This window comes from Pseudophryne corroboree, unplaced genomic scaffold (assembly GCF_028390025.1).
Source record: "Pseudophryne corroboree isolate aPseCor3 unplaced genomic scaffold, aPseCor3.hap2 scaffold_1126, whole genome shotgun sequence".
In the NCBI taxonomy this organism is placed as follows: Eukaryota; Metazoa; Chordata; class Amphibia; order Anura; family Myobatrachidae; genus Pseudophryne; species Pseudophryne corroboree.
In genome coordinates, this window is record NW_026967752.1 from 35821 (window position 1) to 61206 (window position 25386).

The 25386-nt window shown below is 35.6% G+C and overlaps 14 non-coding genes across 14 annotated transcripts; all 14 read left to right on the top strand.

The window, feature by feature from the left end:
• Positions 1 to 1214: 1214 nt before the first annotated feature.
• On the top strand, positions 1215 to 1307 carry TRNAI-AAU (transfer RNA isoleucine (anticodon AAU)). The gene is given in 2 exon segments: positions 1215 to 1252; positions 1272 to 1307. It is a non-coding gene; the product is annotated as a tRNA-Ile (tRNA).
• Positions 1308 to 3914: 2607 nt separating this feature from the next.
• Positions 3915 to 4007, top strand: TRNAI-AAU (transfer RNA isoleucine (anticodon AAU)). Its single transcript is given in 2 exon segments — positions 3915 to 3952; positions 3972 to 4007. It is a non-coding gene; the product is annotated as a tRNA-Ile (tRNA).
• Positions 4008 to 5719: 1712 nt separating this feature from the next.
• On the top strand, positions 5720 to 5812 carry TRNAI-UAU (transfer RNA isoleucine (anticodon UAU)). Its single transcript is given in 2 exon segments — positions 5720 to 5757; positions 5777 to 5812. It is a non-coding gene; the product is annotated as a tRNA-Ile (tRNA).
• An 817-nt stretch (positions 5813 to 6629) lies between these two features.
• TRNAI-UAU (transfer RNA isoleucine (anticodon UAU)) lies at positions 6630 to 6722 on the top strand. The gene is given in 2 exon segments: positions 6630 to 6667; positions 6687 to 6722. It is a non-coding gene; the product is annotated as a tRNA-Ile (tRNA).
• Positions 6723 to 7526: 804 nt separating this feature from the next.
• TRNAI-AAU (transfer RNA isoleucine (anticodon AAU)) lies at positions 7527 to 7619 on the top strand. The gene is given in 2 exon segments: positions 7527 to 7564; positions 7584 to 7619. It is a non-coding gene; the product is annotated as a tRNA-Ile (tRNA).
• A 2624-nt stretch (positions 7620 to 10243) lies between these two features.
• TRNAI-UAU (transfer RNA isoleucine (anticodon UAU)) lies at positions 10244 to 10336 on the top strand. The gene is given in 2 exon segments: positions 10244 to 10281; positions 10301 to 10336. It is a non-coding gene; the product is annotated as a tRNA-Ile (tRNA).
• An 804-nt stretch (positions 10337 to 11140) lies between these two features.
• On the top strand, positions 11141 to 11233 carry TRNAI-UAU (transfer RNA isoleucine (anticodon UAU)). The gene is given in 2 exon segments: positions 11141 to 11178; positions 11198 to 11233. It is a non-coding gene; the product is annotated as a tRNA-Ile (tRNA).
• A 2626-nt stretch (positions 11234 to 13859) lies between these two features.
• TRNAI-UAU (transfer RNA isoleucine (anticodon UAU)) lies at positions 13860 to 13952 on the top strand. Its single transcript is given in 2 exon segments — positions 13860 to 13897; positions 13917 to 13952. It is a non-coding gene; the product is annotated as a tRNA-Ile (tRNA).
• Positions 13953 to 14756: 804 nt separating this feature from the next.
• On the top strand, positions 14757 to 14849 carry TRNAI-UAU (transfer RNA isoleucine (anticodon UAU)). The gene is given in 2 exon segments: positions 14757 to 14794; positions 14814 to 14849. It is a non-coding gene; the product is annotated as a tRNA-Ile (tRNA).
• Positions 14850 to 17469: 2620 nt separating this feature from the next.
• On the top strand, positions 17470 to 17562 carry TRNAI-UAU (transfer RNA isoleucine (anticodon UAU)). The gene is given in 2 exon segments: positions 17470 to 17507; positions 17527 to 17562. It is a non-coding gene; the product is annotated as a tRNA-Ile (tRNA).
• Positions 17563 to 18376: 814 nt separating this feature from the next.
• Positions 18377 to 18469, top strand: TRNAI-UAU (transfer RNA isoleucine (anticodon UAU)). The gene is given in 2 exon segments: positions 18377 to 18414; positions 18434 to 18469. It is a non-coding gene; the product is annotated as a tRNA-Ile (tRNA).
• A 1722-nt stretch (positions 18470 to 20191) lies between these two features.
• Positions 20192 to 20284, top strand: TRNAI-UAU (transfer RNA isoleucine (anticodon UAU)). The gene is given in 2 exon segments: positions 20192 to 20229; positions 20249 to 20284. It is a non-coding gene; the product is annotated as a tRNA-Ile (tRNA).
• An 801-nt stretch (positions 20285 to 21085) lies between these two features.
• TRNAI-UAU (transfer RNA isoleucine (anticodon UAU)) lies at positions 21086 to 21178 on the top strand. Its single transcript is given in 2 exon segments — positions 21086 to 21123; positions 21143 to 21178. It is a non-coding gene; the product is annotated as a tRNA-Ile (tRNA).
• Positions 21179 to 24678: 3500 nt separating this feature from the next.
• Positions 24679 to 24771, top strand: TRNAI-UAU (transfer RNA isoleucine (anticodon UAU)). The gene is given in 2 exon segments: positions 24679 to 24716; positions 24736 to 24771. It is a non-coding gene; the product is annotated as a tRNA-Ile (tRNA).
• Positions 24772 to 25386: the final 615 nt, after the last annotated feature.

Genomic DNA, 25386 nt, shown 5'->3' on the forward strand with positions numbered 1-25386 from the left:
GTCATTACAGCAAGTGTCTCATCACTAGAGTTGATATTTTATCCTTGCTTCAACTGTAAAACAGTCTTGCAGTGTTTAGCTTGTAAAAAATGACCACAGAAGCTAAAATATGACATTAATTATGATAACATTGTTGTTGTTGTTTTTTAAACCTTTTCTATCACCGTGGACAGCTTATTCAAGTGCCATCTGGCATGCATGTTCCTTTGTTGCTCATCATTCATCACCAAAAATTATTTTCTTTTTCAATTCTTATGACTGTACTGATTGTATTGAATAAAATCCACATCTAGCATAACCAATTAATGCTGCAAAGTGCTCCAGTGGCGCAATTGGTCAGCGCGCAGTACTTATAAGACAGTATCTGTTGAGCAATGCCGAGGTTGTGAGTTCACGCCTCACCTGGAGCATCTTTGTACACTGTTTTTTTTCTTTTCTTATGTCATTAGTCATTGATTATAAACTGCTAACTTAATATTTAATATGATATTACAAAGGATGGAAGAAAGAAAGAAAATACTCAAACATGATTGTGCATTTAAGTTGTCAGCACACATCTGCTTTGGTTCAAATGCACTGCATATCTTCCTTCAGTCAGCCAACAAAACAGCAATGGAAAAGATTAACATACTGTTGGTAAAGCAGTTGCATCAAATTGATTTTCTGCAATATAGCATGATAATCCATACTGACAGCTCTGGATAGTACCAGCACATTTCTTGCTGGACTTGGTAATGCAAAGAACACAGTAAACAGCTTCATTTTTTCCTCAAAAATAAATAATTGACTATTAAAAACCTAACAGTCTTAAATAAGAACATCAGTAAGCACCACTGGCATAATGGATAAGTCACTGCCCTCCTAAGCCAGGGGTTCCAAGTCCCATATGGGGTGGAAGTCATTACAGCAAGTGTCTCATCACTAGAGTTGATATTTTATCCTTGCTTCAACTGTAAAACAGTCTTGCAGGGTTTAGCTTGTAAAAAATGACCGCAGAAGCTAAAATATGACATTAATTATGATAACATTGTTGTTGTTGTTTTTTAAACCTTTTCTATCACCGTGGACAGCTTATTCAAGTGCCATCTGGCATGTATGTTCCTTTGTTGCTCATCATTCATCACCAAAAATGATTTTCTTTTTCAATTCTTATTACTGTACTGATTGTATTGAATAAAATCCACATCTAGCATAACCAACTAATGCTGCAAAGTGCTCCAGTGGCGCAATTGGTTAGCGTGCAGTACTAATAAGACAGTATCTGTTGAGCAATGCCGAGGTTGTGAGTTCAAGCCTCACCTGGAGCATCTTTGTATATTGTTTTTTTTTTCCTTTTCTTATGTCATTAGTCATTGATTATAAACTGCTACCTTAATATTTAATATGATATTACAAAGGATGGAAGAAAGAAAGAAAAAACACAAACATGATTGTGCATTTAAGTTGTCAGCACACATCTGCTTTGGTTCAAATGCACTGCATATCTTCCTTCAGTCAGCCAACAAAACAGCAATGGAAAAGATTAACATACTGTTGGTAAAGCAGTTGCATCAAATTGATTTTCTGCAATATAGCATGATAATCCATACTGACAGCTCTGGAAAGTACCAGCACATTTCTTGCTGGACTTGGTAATGCAAAGAACACGGTAAACAGCTTCACTTTTTTTCAAAAATAAATAATTGACTATTAAAAACCTATCAATCTTAAATAAAGACATCAGTAAGCACCACTGGCATAATGGATAAGGCACTGTTCTCCTAAGCCAGTGGTTGTGGGTTTAAGTCCCGTCTGAAATGGAAGTCATTACAGCAAGTGTCTCATCACTAGAGTTGATATTTTATCCTTGCTTCAACTGTAAAACAGTCTTGCAGTGTTTAGCTTGTAAAAAATGACCACAGAAGCTAAAATATGACATTAATTATGATAACATTGTTGTTGTTGTTTTTTAAACCTTTTCTATCACCGTGGACAGCTTATTCAAGTACCATCTGGCATGCATGTTCCTTTGTTGCTCATCATTCATCACCGAAAATGATTTTCTTTTTCAATTCTTATGACTGTACTGATTGTATTGAATAAAATCCACATCTAGCATAACCAATTAATGCTGCAAAGTGCTCCAGTGGCGCAATTGGTCAGCGCGCGAAACTTATAAGACAGTATCTGTTGAGCAATGCCAAGGTTGTGAGGTCAAGCCTCACCTGGAGCATCTTTGTATACTATTTTTTTTCCTTTTCTTATGTCATTAGTCATTGATTATAAACTGCTACCTTAATATTTAATATGATATTACAAAGGATGGAAGAAAGAAAGAAAACACACAAACATGATTGTGCATTTAAGTTGTCAGCACACATCTGCTTTGGTTCAAATGCACTGCATATCTTCCTTCAGTCAGCCAACAAAACAGCAATGGAAAAGATTAACATACTGTTGGTAAAGCAGTTGCATCAAATTGATTTTCTGCAATATAGCATGATAATCCATACTGACAGCTCTGGATAGTACCAGCACATTTCTTGCTGGACTTGGTAATGCATAGAACACAGTAAACAGCTTCACTTTTTCCTCAAAAATAAATAATTGACTATTAAAAACCTAACAGTCTTAAATAAGAACATCAGTAAGCACCACTGGCATAATGGATAAGTCACTGCCCTCCTAAGCCAGGGGTTCCAAGTCCCATATGGGGTGGAAGTCATTACAGCAAGTGTCTCATCACTAGAGTTGATATTTTATCCTTGCTTCAACTGTAAAACAGTCTTGCAGTGTTTAGCTTGTAAAAAATGACCACAGAAGCTAAAATATGACATTAATTATGATAACATTGTTGTTGTTGTTTTTTAAACCTTTTCTATCACCGTGGACAGCTTATTCAAGTGCCATCTGGCATGCATGTTCCTTTGTTGCTCATCATTCATCACAAAAAAATATTTTCTTTTTCAATTCTTATGACTGTACTGATTGTATTGAATAAAATCCACATCTAGCATAACCAATTAATGCTGCAAAGTGCTCCAGTGGCGCAATTGGTCAGCGCGCAGTACTTATAAGACAGTATCTGTTGAGCAATGCCGAGGTTGTGAGTTCACGCCTCACCTGGAGCATCTTTGTGCACTGTTTTTTTTCTATTCTTATGTCATTAGTCATTGATTATAAACTGCTACCTTAATATTTAATATGATATTACAAAGGATGGAAGAAAGAAAGAAAATACTCAAACATGATTGTGCATTTAAGTTGTCAGCACACATCTGCTTTGGTTCAAATGCACTGCATATCTTCCTTCAGTCAGCCAACAAAACAGCAATGGAAAAGATTAACATACTGTTGGTAAAGCAGTTGCATCAAATTGATTTTCTGCAATATAGCATGATAATCCATACTGACAGCTCTGGATAGTACCAGCACATTTCTTGCTGGACTTGGTAATGCAAAGAACACAGTAAACAGCTTCATTTTTTCCTCAAAAATAAATAATTGACTATTAAAAACCTAACAGTCTTAAATAAGAACATCAGTAAGCACCACTGGCATAATGGATAAGTCACTGCCCTCCTAAGCCAGGGGTTCCAAGTCCCATATGGGGTGGAAGTCATTACAGCAAGTGTCTCATCACTAGAGTTGATATTTTATCCTTGCTTCAACTGTAAAACAGTCTTGCAGGGTTTAGCTTGTAAAAAATGACCACAGAAGCTAAAATATGACATTAATTATGATAACATTGTTGTTGTTGTTTTTTAAACCTTTTCTATCACCGTGGACAGCTTATTCAAGTGCCATCTGGCATGTATGTTCCTTTGTTGCTCATCATTCATCACCAAAAATGATTTTCTTTTTCAATTCTTATGACTGTACTGATTGTATTGAATAAAATCCACATCTAGCATAACCAATTAATGCTGCAAAGTGCTCCAGTGGCGCAATTGGTCAGCGTGCAGTACTAATAAGACAGTATCTGTTGAGCAATGCCGAGGTTGTGAGTTCAAGCCTCACCTGGAGCATCTTTGTGTATTGTTTTTTTTTTCCTTTTCTTATGTCATTAGTCATTGATTATAAACTGCTACCTTAATATTTAATATGATATTACAAAGGATGGAAGAAAGAAAGAAAAAACACAAACATGATTGTGCATTTAAGTTGTCAGCACACATCTGCTTTGGTTCAAATGCACTGCATATCTTCCTTCAGTCAGCCAACAAAACAGCAATGGAAAAGATTAACATACTGTTGGTAAAGCAGTTGCATCAAATTGATTTTCTGCAATATAGCATGATAATCCATACTGACAGCTCTGGATAGTACCAGCACATTTCTTGCTGGACTTGGTAATGCAAAGAACACGGTAAACAGCTTCACTTTTTTTCAAAAATAAATAATTGACTATTAAAAACCTATCAATCTTAAATAAAGACATCAGTAAGCACCACTGGCATAATGGATAAGGCACTGTTCTCCTAAGCCAGTGGTTGTGGGTTTAAGTCCCGTCTGAAATGGAAGTCATTACAGCAAGTGTCTCATCACTAGAGTTGATATTTTATCCTTGCTTCAACTGTAAAACAGTCTTGCAGTGTTTAGCTTGTAAAAAATGACCACAGAAGCTAAAATATGACATTAATTATGATAACATTGTTGTTGTTGTTTTTTAAACCTTTTCTATCACCGTGGACAGCTTATTCAAGTGCCATCTGGCATGCATGTTCCTTTGTTGCTCATCATTCATCACCGAAAATGATTTTCTTTTTCAATTCTTATGACTGTACTGATTGTATTGAATAAAATCCACATCTAGCATAACCAATTAATGCTGCAAAGTGCTCCAGTGGTGCAATTGGTCAGCGCGCAGTACTTATAAGACAGTATCTGTTGAGCAATGGTGAGGTAGTGAGTTCAAGCCTCCCCTGGAATATCTTTGTGTTCTGTTTTTTTTTTCCTTTTCTTATGTCATTAGTCATTGATTATAAACTGCTACCTTAATATTTAATATGATATTACAAAGGATGGAAGAAAGAAAGAAAAAACACAAACATGATTGTGCATTTAAGTTGTCAGCACACATCTGCTTTGGTTCAAATGCACTGCATATCTTCCTTCAGTCAGCCAACAAAACAGCAATGGAAAAGATTAACATACTGTTGGTAAAGCAGTTGCATCAAATTGATTTTCTGCAATATAGCATGATAATCCATACTGACAGCTCTGGATAGTACCAGCACATTTCTTGCTGGACTTGGTAATGCATAGAACACAGTAAACAGCTTCACTTTTTCCTCAAAAATAAATAATTGACTATTAAAAACCTAACAGTCTTAAATAAGAACATCAGTAAGCACCACTGGCATAATGGATAAGTCACTGCCCTCCTAAGCCAGGGGTTCCAAGTCCCATATGGGGTGGAAGTCATTACAGCAAGTGTCTCATCACTAGAGTTGATATTTTATCCTTGCTTCAACTGTAAAACAGTCTTGCAGTGTTTAGCTTGTAAAAAATGACCACAGAAGCTAAAATATGACATTAATTATGATAACATTGTTGTTGTTGTTTTTTAAACCTTTTCTATCACCGTGGACAGCTTATTCAAGTGCCATCTGGCATGCATGTTCCTTTGTTGCTCATCATTCATCACCAAAAATGATTTTCTTTTTCAATTCTTATGACTGTACTGATTGTATTGAATAAAATCCACATCTAGCATAACCAATTAATGCTGCAAAGTGCTCCAGTGGCGCAATTGGTCAGCGCGCAGTACTTATGAAACAGTATCTGTTGAGCAATGCCGAGGATGTGAGTTCAAGCCTCACCTGGAGCATCTTTGTACACTGTTTTTTTTTCCTTTTCTTATGTCATTAGTCATTGATTATAAACTGCTACCTTAATATTTAATATGATATTACAAAGGATGGAAGAAAGAAAGAAAAAACTCAAACATGATTGTGAATTTAAGTTGTCAGCACACATCTGCTTTGGTTCAAATGCACTGCATATCTTCCTTCAGTCAGCTAACAAAACAGCAATGGAAAAGATTAACATACTGTTGGTAAAGCAGTTGCATCAAATTGATTTTCTGCAATATAGCATGATTATCCATACTGACAGCTCTGGATAGTACCAGCACATTTCTTGCTGGACTTGGTAATGCAAAGAACACAGTAAACAGCTTCACTTTTTTTCAAAAATAAATAATTGACTATTAAAAACCTAACAGTCTTAAATTAGGACATCAGTGAGCACCACTGGCATAATGGATAAGGCACTGTACTCCTAAGCCAGTGGTTGTGGGTTTAAGTCCCATCTAAGTTGGAAGTCATTACAGCAAGTGTCTCATCACTAGAGTTGATATTTTATCCTTGCTTCAACTGTAAAACAGTCTTGCAGTGTTTAGCTTGTAAAAAATGACCACAGAAGCTAAAAAATGACATTAATTAGGATAACATTGTTGTTGTTGTTGTTGTTTTTTAAACCTTTTCTATCACAGTGGACAGCTTATTCAAGTGCCATCTGGCATGCATGTTCCTTTGTTGCTCATCATTCATCACCAAAAATGATTTTCTTTTTCAATTCTTATGACTGTACTGATTGTATTGAATAAAATCCACATCTAGCATAACCAATTAATGCTGCAAAGTGCTCCAGTGGCGCAATTGGTCAGCGCGTGGTACTTATAAGACAGTATCTGTTGAGCAATGTCGAGGTTGTGAGTTCAAGCCTCACCTGGAGCATCTTTGTACACTGTTTTTTTTCTTTTCTTATGTCATTAGTCATTGATTATAAATTGCTAACTTAATATTTAATATGATATTACAAAGGATGGAAGAAAGAAAGAAAATACTCAAACATGATTGTGCATTTAAGTTGTCAGCACACATCTGCTTTGGTTCAAATGCACTGCATATCTTCCTTCAGTCAGCCAACAAAACAGCAATGGAAAAGATTAACATACTGTTGGTAAAGCAGTTGCATCAAATTGATTTTCTGCAATATAGCATGATAATCCATACTGACAGCTCTGGATAGTACCAGCACATTTCTTGCTGGACTTGGTAATGCAAAGAACACAGTAAACAGATTCATTTTTTCCTCAAAAATAAATAATTGACTATTAAAAACCTAACAGTCTTAAATAAGAACATCAGTAAGCACCACTGGCATAATGGATAAGTCACTGCCCTCCTAAGCCAGGGGTTCCAAGTCCCATATGGGGTGGAAGTCATTACAGCAAGTGTCTCATCACTAGAGTTGATATTTTATCCTTGCTTCAACTGTAAAACAGTCTTGCAGGGTTTAGCTTGTAAAAAATGACCGCAGAAGCTAAAATATGACATTAATTATGATAACATTGTTGTTGTTGTTTTTTAAACCTTTTCTATCACCGTGGACAGCTTATTCAAGTGCCATCTGGCATGTATGTTCCTTTGTTGCTCATCATTCATCACCAAAAATGATTTTCTTTTTCAATTCTTATTACTGTACTGATTGTATTGAATAAAATCCACATCTAGCATAACCAACTAATGCTGCAAAGTGCTCCAGTGGCGCAATTGGTCAGCGTGCAGTACTAATAAGACAGTATCTGTTGAGCAATGCCGAGGTTGTGAGTTCAAGCCTCACCTGGAGCATCTTTGTATATTGTTTTTTTTTTCCTTTTCTTATGTCATTAGTCATTGATTATAAACTGCTACCTTAATATTTAATATGATATTACAAAGGATGGAAGAAAGAAAGAAAAAACACAAACATGATTGTGCATTTAAGTTGTCAGCACACATCTGCTTTGGTTCAAATGCACTGCATATCTTCCTTCAGTCAGCCAACAAAACAGCAATGGAAAAGATTAACATACTGTTGGTAAAGCAGTTGCATCAAATTGATTTTCTGCAATATAGCATGATAATCCATACTGACAGCTCTGGAAAGTACCAGCACATTTCTTGCTGGACTTGGTAATGCAAAGAACACGGTAAACAGCTTCACTTTTTTTCAAAAATAAATAATTGACTATTAAAAACCTATCAATCTTAAATAAAGACATCAGTAAGCACCACTGGCATAATGGATAAGGCACTGTTCTCCTAAGCCAGTGGTTGTGGGTTTAAGTCCCGTCTGAAATGGAAGTCATTACAGCAAGTGTCTCATCACTAGAGTTGATATTTTATCCTTGCTTCAACTGTAAAACAGTCTTGCAGTGTTTAGCTTGTAAAAAATGACCACAGAAGCTAAAATATGACATTAATTATGATAACATTGTTGTTGTTGTTTTTTAAACCTTTTCTATCACCGTGGACAGCTTATTCAAGTACCATCTGGCATGCATGTTCCTTTGTTGCTCATCATTCATCACCGAAAATGATTTTCTTTTTCAATTCTTATGACTGTACTGATTGTATTGAATAAAATCCACATCTAGCATAACCAATTAATGCTGCAAAGTGCTCCAGTGGCGCAATTGGTCAGCGCGCGAAACTTATAAGACAGTATCTGTTGAGCAATGCCAAGGTTGTGAGGTCAAGCCTCACCTGGAGCATCTTTGTATACTATTTTTTTTCCTTTTCTTATGTCATTAGTCATTGATTATAAACTGCTACCTTAATATTTAATATGATATTACAAAGGATGGAAGAAAGAAAGAAAACACACAAACATGATTGTGCATTTAAGTTGTCAGCACACATCTGCTTTGGTTCAAATGCACTGCATATCTTCCTTCAGTCAGCCAACAAAACAGCAATGGAAAAGATTAACATACTGTTGGTAAAGCAGTTGCATCAAATTGATTTTCTGCAATATAGCATGATAATCCATACTGACAGCTCTGGATAGTACCAGCACATTTCTTGCTGGACTTGGTAATGCAAAGAACACAGTAAACAGCTTCACTTTTTTTCAAAAAATAATAATTGACTATTAAAAACCTATCAGTCTTAAATAAGGACATCAGTAAGCACCACTGGCATAATGGATAAGGCACTGTTCTCCTAAGCCAGTGGTTGTGGGTTTAAGTCCCGTCTGAGTTGGAAGTCATTACAGCAAGTGTCTCATCACTAGAGTTGATATTTTATCCTTGCTTCAACTGTAAAACAGTCTTGCAGTGTTTAGCTTGTAAAAAATGACCACAGAAGCTAAAATATGACATTTATTATGATAACATTGTTGTTGTTGTTTTTTAAACCTTTTCTATCACCGTGGACAGCTTATTCAAGTGCCATCTGGCATGCATGTTCCTTTGTTGCTCATCATTCATCACCAAAAATGATTTTCTTTTTCAATTCTTATGAATGTACTGATTGTATTGAATAAAATCCACATCTAGCATAACCAATTAATGCTGCAAAGTGCTCCAGTGGCGCAATTGGTCAGCGCGCGAAACTTATAAGACAGTATCTGTTGAGCAATGCTGAGGTTGTGAGTTCAAACCTCACCTGGAGCATCTTTGTATACTATTTTTTTTCCTTTTCTTATGTCATAAGTCGTTGATTATAAACTGCTACCTTAATATTTAATATGATATTACAAAGGATGGAAGAAAGAAAGAAAAAACACAAACATGATTGTGCATTTAAGTTGTCAGCACACATCTGCTTTGGTTCAAATGCACTACATATCTTCCTTCAGTCAGCCAACAAAACAGCAATGGAAAAGATTAACATACTGTTGGTAAAGCAGTTGCATCAAATTGATTTTCTGCAATATAGCATAATAATCCATACTGACAGCTCTGGATAGTACCAGCACATTTCTTGCTGGACTTGGTAATGCAAAGAACACAGTAAACAGCTTCACTTTTTTTCAAAAATAAATAATTGACTATTAAAAACCTATCAGTCTTAAATAAGGACATCAGTAAGCAACACTGGCATAATGGATAAGGCACTGTTCTCCTAAGCCAGTGGTTGTAAGTTTAAGTCCCATCTGAGTTGGAAGTCATTACAGCAAGTGTCTCATCACTAGAGTTGATATTTTATCCTTGCTTCAACTGTAAAACAGTCTTGCAGTGTTTAGCTTGTAAAAAATGACCACAGAAGCTAAAATATGACATTAATTATGATAACATTGTTGTTGTTGTTGCTTTTTAAACCTTTTCTATCACAGTGGACAGCTTATTCTAATGCAATCTGGCATGCATGTTCCTTTGTTGCTCATCATTCATCACCAAAAATGATTTTATTTTTTTTCAATTCTTATGACTGTACTGATTGTATTAAATAAAATCCACATCTAGCATAACCAATCAATGCTGCAAAGTGCTCCAGTGGCGCAATTGGTCAGCGTTTGGTACTTATAAGACAGTATCTGTTGAGCAATGCCGAGGTTGTGAGTTCAAGCCTCACCTGGAGCATCTTTGTATACTATTTTTTTCCTTTTCTTATGTCATTAGTCATTGATTATAAACTGCTACCTTAATATTTAATATGATATTACAAAGGATGGAAGAAAGAAAGAAAAAACACAGTGCATTTAAGTTGTCAGCACACATCTGCTTTGGTTCAAATGCACTGCATATCTTCCTTCAGTCAGCCAACAAAACAGCAATGGAAAAGATTAACATACTGTTGGTAAAGCAGTTGCATCAAAATGATTTTCTGCAATATAGCATGATAATCCATACTGACAGCTCTGGATAGTACCAGTACATTTCTTGCTGGACTTGGTAATGCAAAGAACACAGTAAACAGCTTCATATTTTTTCAAAAAATAAATAATTGACTATTAAAAACCTATCAGTCTTAAATAAGGACATCAGTAAGCACCACTGGCATAATGGATAAGGCACTGTTCTCCTATGCCAGTGGTTGTGGGTTTAAGTCCCGTCTGAGTTGGAAGTCATTACAGCAAGTGTCTCATCACTAGAGTAGATATTTTATCCTTGCTTCAACTGTAAAACAGTCTTGCAGTGTTTAGCTTGTAAAAAATTACCACAGAAGCTAAAATATGACATTAATTATGATAACATTGTTGTTGTTGTTGTTTTTTAAACCTTTTCTATCACAGTGGACAGCTTATTCAAGTGCCATCTGGCATGCATGTTCCTTTGTTGCTCACCATTCATCACCAAAAATGATTTTTTTTTCCAATTCTTATGACTGTACTGATTGTATTAAATAAAATCCACATCTAGCATAACCAGTCAATGCTGCAAAGTGCTCCAGTGGCGCAATTGGTCAGCGCGTGGTACTTATAAGACAGTATCTGTTGAGCAATGCCGAGGTTGTGAGTTCAAGCCTCACCTGGAGCATCTTTGTATACTGTTTTTTTCCTTTTCTTATGTCATTAGTCATTGATTATAAACTGCTACCTTAATATTTAATATGATATTACAAAGGATGGAAGAAAGAAAGAAAGAAAAAACACAAACATGATAGTGCATTTAAGTTGTCAGCACACATCTGCTTTGGTTCAAATGCACTGCATATCTTCCTTCAGTCAGCCAACAAAACAGCAATGGAAAAGATTAACATACTGTTGGTAAAGCAGTTGCATCAAATTGATTTTCTGCAATATAGCATGATAATCCATACTGACAGCTCTGGATAATACCAGCACATTTCTTGCTGGACTTGGTAATGCAAAGAACACAGTAAACAGCTTCATATTTTTTCAAAAAATAAATAATTGACTATTAAAAACCTATCAGTCTTAAATAAGGACATCAGTAAGCACCACTGGAATAATGAATAAGGCACTGTTCTCCTAAGCCAGTGGTTGTGGGTTTAAGTCCCATCTGAGTTGGAAGTCATTACAGAAAGTGTCTCATCACTAGAGTTGATATTTTATCCTTGCTTCAACTGTAAAACAGTCTTGCAGTGTTTAGCTTGTAAAAAATGACCACAGAAGCTAAAATATGACATTAATTATGATAACATTGTTGTTGTTGTTTTTTAAACCTTTTCTATCACCGTGGACAGCTTATTCAAGTACCATCTGGCATGCATGTTCCTTTGTTGCTCATCATTCATCACCGAAAATGATTTTCTTTTTCAATTCTTATGACTGTACTGATTGTATTGAATAAAATCCACATCTAGCATAACCAATTAATGCTGCAAAGTGCTCCAGTGGCGCAATTGGTCAGCGCGCGAAACTTATAAGACAGTATCTGTTGAGCAATGCCAAGGTTGTGAAGTCAAGCCTCACCTGGAGCATCTTTGTATACTATTTTTTTTCCTTTTCTTATGTCATTAGTCATTGATTATAAACTGCTACCTTAATATTTAATATGATATTACAAAGGATGGAAGAAAGAAAGAAAACACACAAACATGATTGTGCATTTAAGTTGTCAGCACACATCTGCTTTGGTTCAAATGCACTGCATATCTTCCTTCAGTCAGCCAACAAAACAGCAATGGAAAAGATTAACATACTGTTGGTAAAGCAGTTGCATCAAATTGATTTTCTGCAATATAGCATGATAATCCATACTGACAGCTCTGGATAGTACCAGCACATTTCTTGCTGGACTTGGTAATGCAAAGAACACAGTAAACAGCTTCACTTTTTTTCAAAAAATAATAATTGACTATTAAAAACCTATCAGTCTTAAATAAGGACATCAGTAAGCACCACTGGCATAATGGATAAGGCACTGTTCTCCTAAGCCAGTGGTTGTGGGTTTAAGTCCCGTCTGAGTTGGAAGTCATTACAGCAAGTGTCTCATCACTAGAGTTGATATTTTATCCTTGCTTCAACTGTAAAACAGTCTTGCAGTGTTTAGCTTGTAAAAAATGACCACAGAAGCTAAAATATGACATTTATTATGATAACATTGTTGTTGTTGTTTTTTAAACCTTTTCTATCACCGTGGACAGCTTATTCAAGTGCCATCTGGCATGCATGTTCCTTTGTTGCTCATCATTCATCACCAAAAATGATTTTCTTTTTCAATTCTTATGAATGTACTGATTGTATTGAATAAAATCCACATCTAGCATAACCAATTAATGCTGCAAAGTGCTCCAGTGGCGCAATTGGTCAGCGCGCGAAACTTATAAGACAGTATCTGTTGAGCAATGCTGAGGTTGTGAGTTCAAACCTCACCTGGAGCATCTTTGTATACTATTTTTTTTCCTTTTCTTATGTCATAAGTCGTTGATTATAAACTGCTACCTTAATATTTAATATGATATTACAAAGGATGGAAGAAAGAAAGAAAAAACACAAACATGATTGTGCATTTAAGTTGTCAGCACACATCTGCTTTGGTTCAAATGCACTACATATCTTCCTTCAGTCAGCCAACAAAACAGCAATGGAAAAGATTAACATACTGTTGGTAAAGCAGTTGCATCAAATTGATTTTCTGCAATATAGCATAATAATCCATACTGACAGCTCTGGATAGTACCAGCACATTTCTTGCTGGACTTGGTAATGCAAAGAACACAGTAAACAGCTTCACTTTTTTTCAAAAATAAATAATTGACTATTAAAAACCTATCAGTCTTAAATAAGGACATCAGTAAGCAACACTGGCATAATGGATAAGGCACTGTTCTCCTAAGCCAGTGGTTGTAAGTTTAAGTCCCATCTGAGTTGGAAGTCATTACAGCAAGTGTCTCATCACTAGAGTTGATATTTTATCCTTGCTTCAACTGTAAAACAGTCTTGCAGTGTTTAGCTTGTAAAAAATGACCACAGAAGCTAAAATATGACATTAATTATGATAACATTGTTGTTGTTGTTGCTTTTTAAACCTTTTCTATCACAGTGGACAGCTTATTCTAATGCAATCTGGCATGCATGTTCCTTTGTTGCTCATCATTCATCACCAAAAATGATTTTATTTTTTTTCAATTCTTATGACTGTACTGATTGTATTAAATAAAATCCACATCTAGCATAACCAATCAATGCTGCAAAGTGCTCCAGTGGCGCAATTGGTCAGCGTTTGGTACTTATAAGACAGTATCTGTTGAGCAATGCCGAGGTTGTGAGTTCAAGCCTCACCTGGAGCATCTTTGTATACTATTTTTTTCCTTTTCTTATGTCATTAGTCATTGATTATAAACTGCTACCTTAATATTTAATATGATATTACAAAGGATGGAAGAAAGAAAGAAAAAACACAGTGCATTTAAGTTGTCAGCACACATCTGCTTTGGTTCAAATGCACTGCATATCTTCCTTCAGTCAGCCAACAAAACAGCAATGGAAAAGATTAACATACTGTTGGTAAAGCAGTTGCATCAAAATGATTTTCTGCAATATAGCATGATAATCCATACTGACAGCTCTGGATAGTACCAGTACATTTCTTGCTGGACTTGGTAATGCAAAGAACACAGTAAACAGCTTCATATTTTTTCAAAAAATAAATAATTGACTATTAAAAACCTATCAGTCTTAAATAAGGACATCAGTAAGCACCACTGGCATAATGGATAAGGCACTGTTCTCCTATGCCAGTGGTTGTGGGTTTAAGTCCCGTCTGAGTTGGAAGTCATTACAGCAAGTGTCTCATCACTAGAGTTGATATTTTATCCTTGCTTCAACTGTAAAACAGTCTTGCAGTGTTTAGCTTGTAAAAAATTACCACAGAAGCTAAAATATGACATTAATTATGATAACATTGTTGTTGTTGTTGTTTTTTAAACCTTTTCTATCACAGTGGACAGCTTATTCAAGTGCCATCTGGCATGCATGTTCCTTTGTTGCTCACCATTCATCACCAAAAATGATTTTCTTTTCCAATTCTTATGACTGTACTGATTGTATTAAATAAAATCCACATCTAGCATAACCAGTCAATGCTGCAAAGTGCTCCAGTGGCGCAATTGGTCAGCGCGTGGTACTTATAAGACAGTATCTGTTGAGCAATGCCGAGGTTGTGAGTTCAAGCCTCACCTGGAGCATCTTTGTATACTGTTTTTTTCCTTTTCTTATGTCATTAGTCATTGATTATAAACTGCTACCTTAATATTTAATATGATATTACAAAGGATGGAAGAAAGAAAGAAAGAAAAAACACAAACATGATAGTGCATTTAAGTTGTCAGCACACATCTGCTTTGGTTCAAATGCACTGCATATCTTCCTTCAGTCAGCCAACAAAACAGCAATGGAAAAGATTAACATACTGTTGGTAAAGCAGTTGCATCAAATTGATTTTCTGCAATATAGCATGATAATCCATACTGACAGCTCTGGATAATACCAGCACATTTCTTGCTGGACTTGGTAATGCAAAGAACACAGTAAACAGCTTCATATTTTTTCAAAAAATAAATAATTGACTATTAAAAACCTATCAGTCTTAAATAAGGACATCAGTAAGCACCACTGGAATAATGAATAAGGCACTGTTCTCCTAAGCCAGTGGTTGTGGGTTTAAGTCCCATCTGAGTTGGAAGTCATTACAGAAAGTGTCTCATCACTAGAGTTGATATTTTATCCTTGCTTCAACTGTAAAACAGTATTGCAGTGTTTAGCTTGTAAAAAGTGACCACAGAAGCTAAAATATGACATTAATTATGATAAAATTGTTGTTGTTGTTTTTTAAACCTTTTCTATCACTGTGGACAGCTTATTCAAGTGCCATCTGGCATGCATGTTCCTTTGTTGCTCATCATTCATCACCAAAAATGATTTTCTTTTTCAATCCTTATGACTGTACTGATTGTATTGAATAAAATCCACATCTAGCATAACCAATTAATGCTGCAAAGAGCTCCAGTGGCACAATTGGTCAGCGCGCGGTACTTATAAGACAGTATCTGTTGAGCAATGCCGAGGTTGTGTGTTCAAGCCTCACCTGGAGCATCTTTGTATACTGTTTTTTTTCCTTTTCTTATGTCATAAGTCATTGATTATAAACTGCTACCTTAATATTTAATATGATATTACAAAGGATGGAAGAAAGAAAGAAAAAACACAAACATGATTGTGCATTTAAGTTGTCAGCACACATCTGCTTTGGTTCAAATGCATTGCATATCTTCCTTCAGTCAGCCAACAAAACAGCAATGGAAAAGATTAACATACTGTTGGTAAAGCAGTTGCATCAAATTGATTTTCTGCAATATAGCATGATAATCCATACTGACAGCTCTGGATAGTACCAGCACATTTCTTGCTGGACTTGGTAATGCAAAGAACACAGTAAACAGCTTCACTTTTTTTCAAAAAATAATAATTGACTATTAAAAACCTATCAGTCTTAAATAAGGACATCAGTAAGCACCACTGGCATAATGGATAAGGCACTGTTCTCCTAAGCCAGTGGTTGTGGGTTTAAGTCCCGTCTGAGTTGGAAGTCATTACAGCAAGTGTCTCATCACTAGAGTTGATATTTTATCCTTGCTTCAACTGTAAAACAGTCTTGCAGTGTTTAGCTTGTAAAAAATGACCACAGAAGCTAAAATATGACATTTATTATGATAACATTGTTGTTGTTTTTTAAACCTTTTCTATCACCGTGGACAGCTTATTCAAGTGCCATCTGGCATGCATGTTCCTTTGTTGCTCATCATTCATCACCAAAAATGATTTTCTTTTTCAATTCTTATGAATGTACTGATTGTATTGAATAAAATCCACATCTAGCATAACCAATTAATGCTGCAAAGTGCTCCAGTGGCGCAATTGGTCAGCGCGCGAAACTTATAAGACAGTATCTGTTGAGCAATGCTGAGGTTGTGAGTTCAAGCCTCACCTGGAGCATCTTTGTATACTGTTTTTTTTCCTTTTCTTATGTCATAAGTCATTGATTATAAACTGCTACCTTAATATTTAATATGATATTACAAAGGATGGAAGAAAGAAAGAAAAAACACAAACATGATTGTGCATTTAAGTTGTCAGCACACATCTGCTTTGGTTCAAATGCACTGCATATCTTCCTTCAGTCAGCCAACAAAACAGCAATGGAAAAGATTAACATACTGTTGGTAAAGCAGTTGCATCAAATTGATTTTCTGCAATATAGCATAATAATCCATACTGACAGCTCTGGATAGTACCAGCACATTTCTTGCTGGACTTGGTAATGCAAAGAACACAGTAAACAGCTTCACTTTTTTTCAAAAATAAATAATTGACTATTAAAAACCTATCAGTCTTAAATAAGGACATCAGTAAGCACCACTGGCATAATGGATAAGGCACTGTTCTCCTAAGCCAGTGGTTGTGGGTTTAAGTCCCGTCTGAGTTGGAAGTCATTACAGCAAGTGTCTCATCACTAGAGTTGATATTTTATCCTTGCTTCAACTGTAAAACAGTCTTGCAGTGTTTAGCTTGTAAAAAAATACCACAGAAGCTAAAATATGACATTAATTATGATAACATTGTTGTTGTTGTTGTTTTTTAAACCTTTTCTATCACAGTGGACAGCTTATTCAAGTGCCATCTGGCATGCATGTTCCTTTGTTGCTCATCATTCATCACCAAAAATGATTTTTTTTTCCATTTCTTATGACTGTACTGATTGTATTAAATAAAATCCACATCTAGCATAACCAGTCAATACTGCAAAGTGCTCCAGTGGCGCAATTGGTCAGCGCGTGGTACTTATAAGACAGTATCTGTTGAGCAATGCCGAGGTTGTGAGTTCAAGCCTCACCTGGAGCATCTTTGTATACTGTTATTTTCCTTTTCTTATGTCATTAGTCATTGATTATAAACTGCTACCTTAATATTTAATATGATATTACAAAGGATGGAAGAAAGAAAGAAAGAAAAAACACAAACATGATAGTGCATTTAAGTTGTCAGCACACATCTGCTTTGGTTCAAATGCACTGCATATCTTCCTTCAGTCAGCCAACAAAACAGCAATGGAAAAGATTAACATACTGTTGGTAAAGCAGTTGCATCAAATTGATTTTCTGCAATATAGCATGATAATCCATACTGACAGCTCTGGATAATACCAGCACATTTCTTGCTGGACTTGGTAATGCAAAGAACACAGTAAACAGCTTCATATTTTTTCAAAAAATAAATAATTGACTATTAAAAACCTATCAGTCTTAAATAAGGACATCAGTAAGCACCACTGGAATAATGAATAAGGCACTGTTCTCCTAAGCCAGTGGTTGTGGGTTTAAGTCCCATCTGAGTTGGAAGTCATTACAGCAAGTGTCTCATCACTAGAGTTGATATTTTATCCTTGCTTCAACTGTAAAACAGTATTGCAGTGTTTAGCTTGTAAAAAGTGACCACAGAAGCTAAAATATGACATTAATTATGATAAAATTGTTGTTGTTGTTTTTTAAACCTTTTCTATCACAGTGGACAGCTTATTCAAGTGCCATCTGGCATGCATGTTCCTTTGTTGCTCATCATTCATCACCAAAAATGATTTTCTTTTTCAATTCTTATGACTGTACTGATTGTATTGAATGAAATCCACATCTAGCATAACCAATTAATGCTGCAAAGAGCTCCAGTGGCACAATTGGTCAGCGCGCGGTACTTATAAGACAGTATCTGTTGAGCAATGCCGAGGTTGTGAGTTCAAGCCTCACCTGGAGCATCTTTGTATACTGTTTTTTTTCCTTTTCTTATGTCATAAGTCATTGATTATAAACTGCTACCTTAATATTTAATATGATATTACAAAGGATGGAAGAAAGAAAGAAAAAACACAAACATGATTGTGCATTTAAGTTGTCAGCACACATCTGCTTTGGTTCAAATGCACTGCATATCTTCCTTCAGTCAGCCAACAAAACAGCAATGGAAAAGATTAACATACTGTTGGTAAAGCAGTTGCATCAAATTGATTTTCTGCAATATAGCATGATAATCCATACTGACAGCTCTGGATAGTACCAGCACATTTCTTGCTGGACTTGGTAATGCAAAGAACACAGTAAACAGCTTCACTTTTTTTCAAAAAATAATAATTGACTATTAAAAACCTATCAGTCTTAAATAAGGACATCAGTAAGCACCACTGGCATAATGGATAAGGCACTGTTCTCCTAAGCCAGTGGTTGTGGGTTTAAGTCCCGTCTGAGTTGGAAGTCATTACAGCAAGTGTCTCATCACTAGAGTTGATATTTTATCCTTGCTTCAACTGTAAAACAGTCTTGCAGTGTTTAGCTTGTAAAAAATGACCACAGAAGCTAAAATATGACATTTATTATGATAACATTGTTGTTGTTGTTGTTTTTTAAACCTTTTCTATCACCGTGGACAGCTTATTCAAGTGCCATCTGGCATGCATGTTCCTTTGTTGCTCATCATTCATCACCAAAAATGATTTTCTTTTTCAATTCTTATGAATGTACTGATTGTATTGAATAAAATCCACATCTAGCATAACCAATTAATGCTGCAAAGTGCTCCAGTGGCGCAATTGGTCAGCGCGCGAAACTTATAAGACAGTATCTGTTGAGCAATGCTGAGGTTGTGAGTTCAAGCCTCACCTGGAGCATCTTTGTATACTGTTTTTTTTCCTTTTCTTATGTCATAAGTCATTGATTATAAACTGCTACCTTAATATTTAATATGATATTACAAAGGATGGAAGAAAGAAAGAAAAAACACAAACATGATTGTGCATTTAAGTTGTCAGCACACATCTGCTTTGGTTCAAATGCACTGCATATCTTCCTTCAGTCAGCCATCAAAACAGCAATGGAAAAGATTAACATACTGTTGGTAAAGCAGTTGCATCAAATTGATTTTCTGCAATATAGCATAATAATCCATACTGACAGCTCTGGATAGTACCAGCACATTTCTTGCTGGACTTGGTAATGCAAAGAACACAGTAAACAGCTTCACTTTTTTTCAAAAATAAATAATTGACTATTAAAAACCTATCAGTCTTAAATAAGGACATCAGTAAGCAACACTGGCATAATGGATAAGGCACTGTTCTCCTAAGCCAGTGGTTGTAAGTTTAAGTCCCGTCTGAGTTGGAAGTCATTACAGCAAGTGTCTCATCACTAGAGTTGATATTTTATCCTTGCTTCAACTGTAAAACAGTCTTGCAGTGTTTAGCTTGTAAGAAATGACCACAGAAGCTAAAATATGACATTAATTATGATAACATTGTTGTTGTTGTTGCTTTTTAAATCTTTTCTATCACAGTGGACAGCTTATTCTAATGCAATCTGGCATGCATGTTCCTTTGTTGCTCATCATTCATCACCAAAAATGATTTTATTTTTTTTCAATTCTTATGACTGTACTGATTGTATTAAATAAAATCCACATCTAGCATAACCAATCAATGCTGCAAAGTGCTCCAGTGGCGCAATTGGTCAGCGCGTGGTACTTATAAGACAGTATCTGTTGAGCAATGCCGAGGTTGTGAGTTCAAGCCCCACCTGGAGCATCTTTGTATACTGTTTTTTTCCTTTTCTTATGTCATTAGTCATTGATTATAAACTGCTACCTTAATATTTAATATGATATTACAAAGGATGGAAGAAAGAAAGAAAAAACACAGTGCATTTAAGTTGTCAGCACACATCTGCTTTGGTTCAAATGCACTGCATATCTTCCTTCAGTCAGCCAACAAAACAGCAATGGAAAAGATTAACATACTGTTGGTAAAGCAGTTGCATCAAATTGATTTTCTGCAATATAGCATGATAATCCATACTGACAGCTCGGGATAGTACCAGCACATTTCTTGCTGGACTTGGTAATGCAAAGAACACAGTAAACAGCTTCATATTTTTTCAAAAAATAAATAATTGACTATTAAAAACCTATCAGTCTTAAATAAGGACATCAGTAAGCACCACTGGCATAATGGATAAGGCACTGTTCTCCTAAGCCAGTGGTTGTGGGTTTAAGTCCCGTCTGAGTTGGAAGTCATTACAGCAAGTGTCTCATCAGTAGAGTTGATATTTTATCCTTGCTTCAACTGTAAAACAGTCTTGCAGTGTTTAGCTTGTAAAAAGTGATCACAGAAGCTAAAATATGACATTAATTATGATAACATTGTTGTTGTTGTTTTTTAAACCTTTTCTATCACTGTGGACAGCTTATTCAAGTGCCATCTGGCATGCATGTTCCTTTGTTGCTCATCATTCATCACCAAAAATGATTTTCTTTTTCAATTCTTATGACTGTACTGATTGTATTGAATAAAATCCACATCTAGCATTACTACTTAATGCTGCAAAGTGCTCCAGTGGCGCAATTGGTCAGCGCGCGGTACTTATAAGACAGTATCTGTTGAGCAATGCCGAGGTTGTGAGTTCAAGCCTCACCTGGAGCATCTTTGTATACTGTTTTTTTTTCCTTTTCTTATGTCATTAGTCATTGATTATAAACTGCTACCTTAATATTTAATATGATATTACAAAGGATGGAAGAAAGAAAGAAAAAATGCAAACATGATTGTGCATTTAAGTTGTCAGCACACATCTGCTTTGGTTCAAATGCACTGCATATCTTCCTTCAGTCAGCAAACAAAACAGCAATGGAAAAGATTAACATGCTGTTGGTAAAGCAGTAGCATCAAATTGATTTTCTGCAATATAGCATGATAATCCATACTGACAGCTCTGGATAGTACCAGCACATTTCTTGCTGGATTGGTAATGCAAAGAACACAGTAAACAGCTTAAATTTTTTTCAAAAATAAATAATTGACTATTAAAAACCTAACAGTCTTAAATAAGGACATCAGTAAGCACCACTGGCATAATGGATAAGGCACTGTTCTCCTAAGCCAGTGGTTGTGGGTTTAAGTCCCGTCTGAGTTGGAAGTCATTACAGCAAGTGTCTCATCAGTAGAGTTGATATTTTATCCTTGCTTCAACTGTAAAACAGTCTTGCAGTGTTTAGCTTGTAAAAAGTGACCACAGAAGCTAAAATATGACATTAATTATGATAACATTGTTGTTGTTGTTGTTGTTGTTTTTTAAACCTTTTCTATCACCGTGGACAGCTTATTCAAGTGCCATCTGGCATGCATGTTCCTTTGTTGCTCATCATTCATCACCAAAAATGATTTTCTTTTTCAATTCTTATGACTGTACTGATTGTATTGAATAAAATCCACATCAAGCATAACCAATTAATGCTGCAAAGAGCTCCAGTGGCGCAATTGGTCAGCGCGCGGTTTTTATAAGACAGTATCTGTTGAGCAATGCCGAGGTTGTGAGTTCAAGCCTCACCTGGAGGTTTTACTGGTTTTTTTCCTTTTCTTATGTCATTAGTCATTGATTATAAACTGCTACCTTAATATTTAATATGATATTACAAAGGATGGAAGAAAGAAAGAAAACACACAAGCATGATTGTGCATTTAAGTTGTCAGCACACATCTGCTTTGGTTCAAATGCACTGCATATCTTCCTTCAGTCAGCCAACAAAACAGCAATGGAAAAGATTAACATACTGTTGGTAAAGCAGTTGCATCAAATTGATTTTCTGCAATATAGCATGATAATCCATACTGACAGCTCTGGATAGTACCAGCACATTTCTTGCTGGACTTGGTAATGCAAAGAACACAGTAAACAGCTTCACTTTTTCCTCAAAAATAAATAATTGACTATTAAAAACCTATCAGTCTTAAATAAGGACATCAGTAAGCACCACTGGCATAATGGATAAGGCACTGTTCTCCTAAGCCAGTGGTTGTGGGTTTAAGTCCCTTCTGAGTTGGAAGTCATTACAGCAAGTGTCTCATCACTAGAGTTGATATTTTATCTTTGCTTCAACTGTAAAACAGTCTTGCAGTGTTTAGCTTGTAAAAAATGACCACATAAGCTAAAATATGACATTTATTATGATAACATTGTTGTTGTTGTTTTTTAAACCTTTTCTATCACCGTGGACAGCTTATTCAAGTGCCATCTGGCATGCATGTTCCTTTGTTGCTCATCATTCATCACTGAAAATGATTTTCTTTTTCAATTCTTATGAATGTACTGATTGTATTGAATAAAATCCACATCTAGCATAACCAATTAATGCTGCAAAATGCTCCAGTGGCGCAATTGGTCAGCGCGCAAAACTTATAAGACAGTATCTGTTGAGCAATGCCAAGGTTGTGAGTTCAAGCCTCACTTGGAGCATCTTTGTGTACTGTTTTTTTTTTCCTTTACTTATGTCATTAGTCATTGATTATAAACTGCTACCTTAATATTTAATATGATATTACAAAGGATGGAAGAAAGAAAGAAAAAACACAAACATGATTGTGCATTTAAGTTGTCAGCACACATCTGCTTTGGTTCAAATGCACTGCATATCTTCCTTCAGTCAGCCAACAAAACAGCAATGGAAAAGATTAACATACTGTTGGTAAAGCAGTTGCATCAAATTGATTTTCTGCAATATAGCATGATAATCCATACTGACAGCTCTGGATAGTACCAGCACATTTCTTGCTGGACTTGGTAATGCAAAGAACACAGTAAACAGCTTCACTTTTTCCTCAAAAATAAATAATTGACTATTAAAAACCTAACAGTCTTAAATAAGACTGGCATAATGGATAAGTCACTGCCCTCCTAAGACAGGGGTCCAAGTTCCATATGGGGTGGAAGTCATTACAGCAAGTGTCTCATCACTAGAATTGATATTTTATCCTTGCTTCAACTGTAAAACAGTCTTGCAGTGTTTAGCTTGCAAAAAATGACCACAGAAGCTAAAATATGACATTTATTATGATAACATTGTTGTTGTTTTTTTTAAACATTTTCTATCACCGTGGACATCTTATTTAAGTACCATCTGGCATGCATGTTCCTTTGTTGCTCATCATTCATCACCAAAAATGATTTTCTTTTTCAATTCTTATGACTGTACTGATTGCATTGAATAAAATCCACATCTAGCATAACCAATCAATGTTGCAAAGCGCTCCAGTGGCGCAATTGGTCAGCGCGCGGTACTTATAAGACAGTATCTGTTGAACAATGCCAAGGTTGTGAGTTCAAGCCTCACCTGGAGAATCTTTGTATACTGTTTTTTTTCCTTTTCTTATGTCATTAGTCATTGATTATAAACTGGTAGCCTTAATATTTAATATGATATTACAAAGGATGGAAGAAAGAAATAAAACACACAAACATGATTGTGCATTTAAGTTGTCAGCACACATCTGCTTTGGTTCAAATGCACTGCATATCTTCCTTCAGTCAGCCAACAAAACAGCAATGGAAAAGAATAACATACTGTTGGTAAAGCAGTTGCATCAAATTGATTTTCTGCAATATAGCAAGATAATCCATACTGACAGCTCTGGATAGTACCAGCACATTTCTTGCTGGACTTGGTAATGCAAAGAACACAGTAAACAGCTTCACTTTTTTTAAAAAATAAATAATTGACTATTAAAAACCTAACAGTCTTAAATAAGGACATCAGTAAGCACCACTAAAATAATGGATAAGGCACTGTTCTCCTAAGCCAGTGGTTGTGGGTTTAAGTCCCATCTGAGTTGGAAGTCATTACAGCAAGTGTCTCATCACTAGAGTTGATATTTTATCCTTGCTTCAACTGTAAAACAGTATTGCAGTGTTTAGCTTGTAAAAAGTGACCACAGAAGCTAAAATTTGACATTAATTATGATAAAATTGTTGTTGTTTTTTAAACCTTTTCTATCACAGTGGACAGCTTATTCAAGTGCCATCTGGCATGCATGTTCCTTTGTTGCTCATCATTCATCACCAAAAATGATTTTCTTTTTCAATTCTTATGACTGTACTGATTGTATTGAATAAAATCCACATCTAGCATAACCAATTAATGCTGTAAAGAGCTCCAGTGGCACAATTGGTCAGCGCACGGTACTTATAAGACAGTATCTGTTGAGCAATGCCGAGGTTGTGAGTTCAAGCCTCACCTGGAGCATCTTTGTATACTGTTTTTTTTCCTTTTCTTATGTCATAAGTCATTGATTATAAACTGCTACCTTAATATTTAATATGATATTACAAAGGATGGAAGAAAGAAAGAAAAAACACAAACATGATTGTGCATTTAAGTTGTCAGCACACATCTGCTTTGGTTCAAATGCACTGCATATCTTCCTTCAGTCAGCCAACAAAACAGCAATGGAAAAGATTAACATACTGTTGGTAAAGCAGTTGCATCAAATTGATTTTCTGCAATATAGCATGATAATCCATACTGACAGCTCTGGATAGTACCAGCACATTTCTTGCTGGACTTGGTAATGCAAAGAACACAGTAAACAGCTTCACTTTTTTTCAAAAATAAATAATTGACTATTAAAAACCTATCAGTCTTAAATAAGGACATCAGTAAGCAACACTGGCATAATGGATCAGGCACTGTTCTCCTAAGCCAGTGGTTGTAAGTTTAAGTCCCGTCTGAGTTGGAAGTCATTACAGCAAGTGTCTCATCACTAGAGTTGATATTTTATCCTTGCTTCAACTGTAAAACAGTCTTGCAGTGTTTAGCTTGTAAAAAATGACCACAGAAGCTAAAATATGACATTAATTA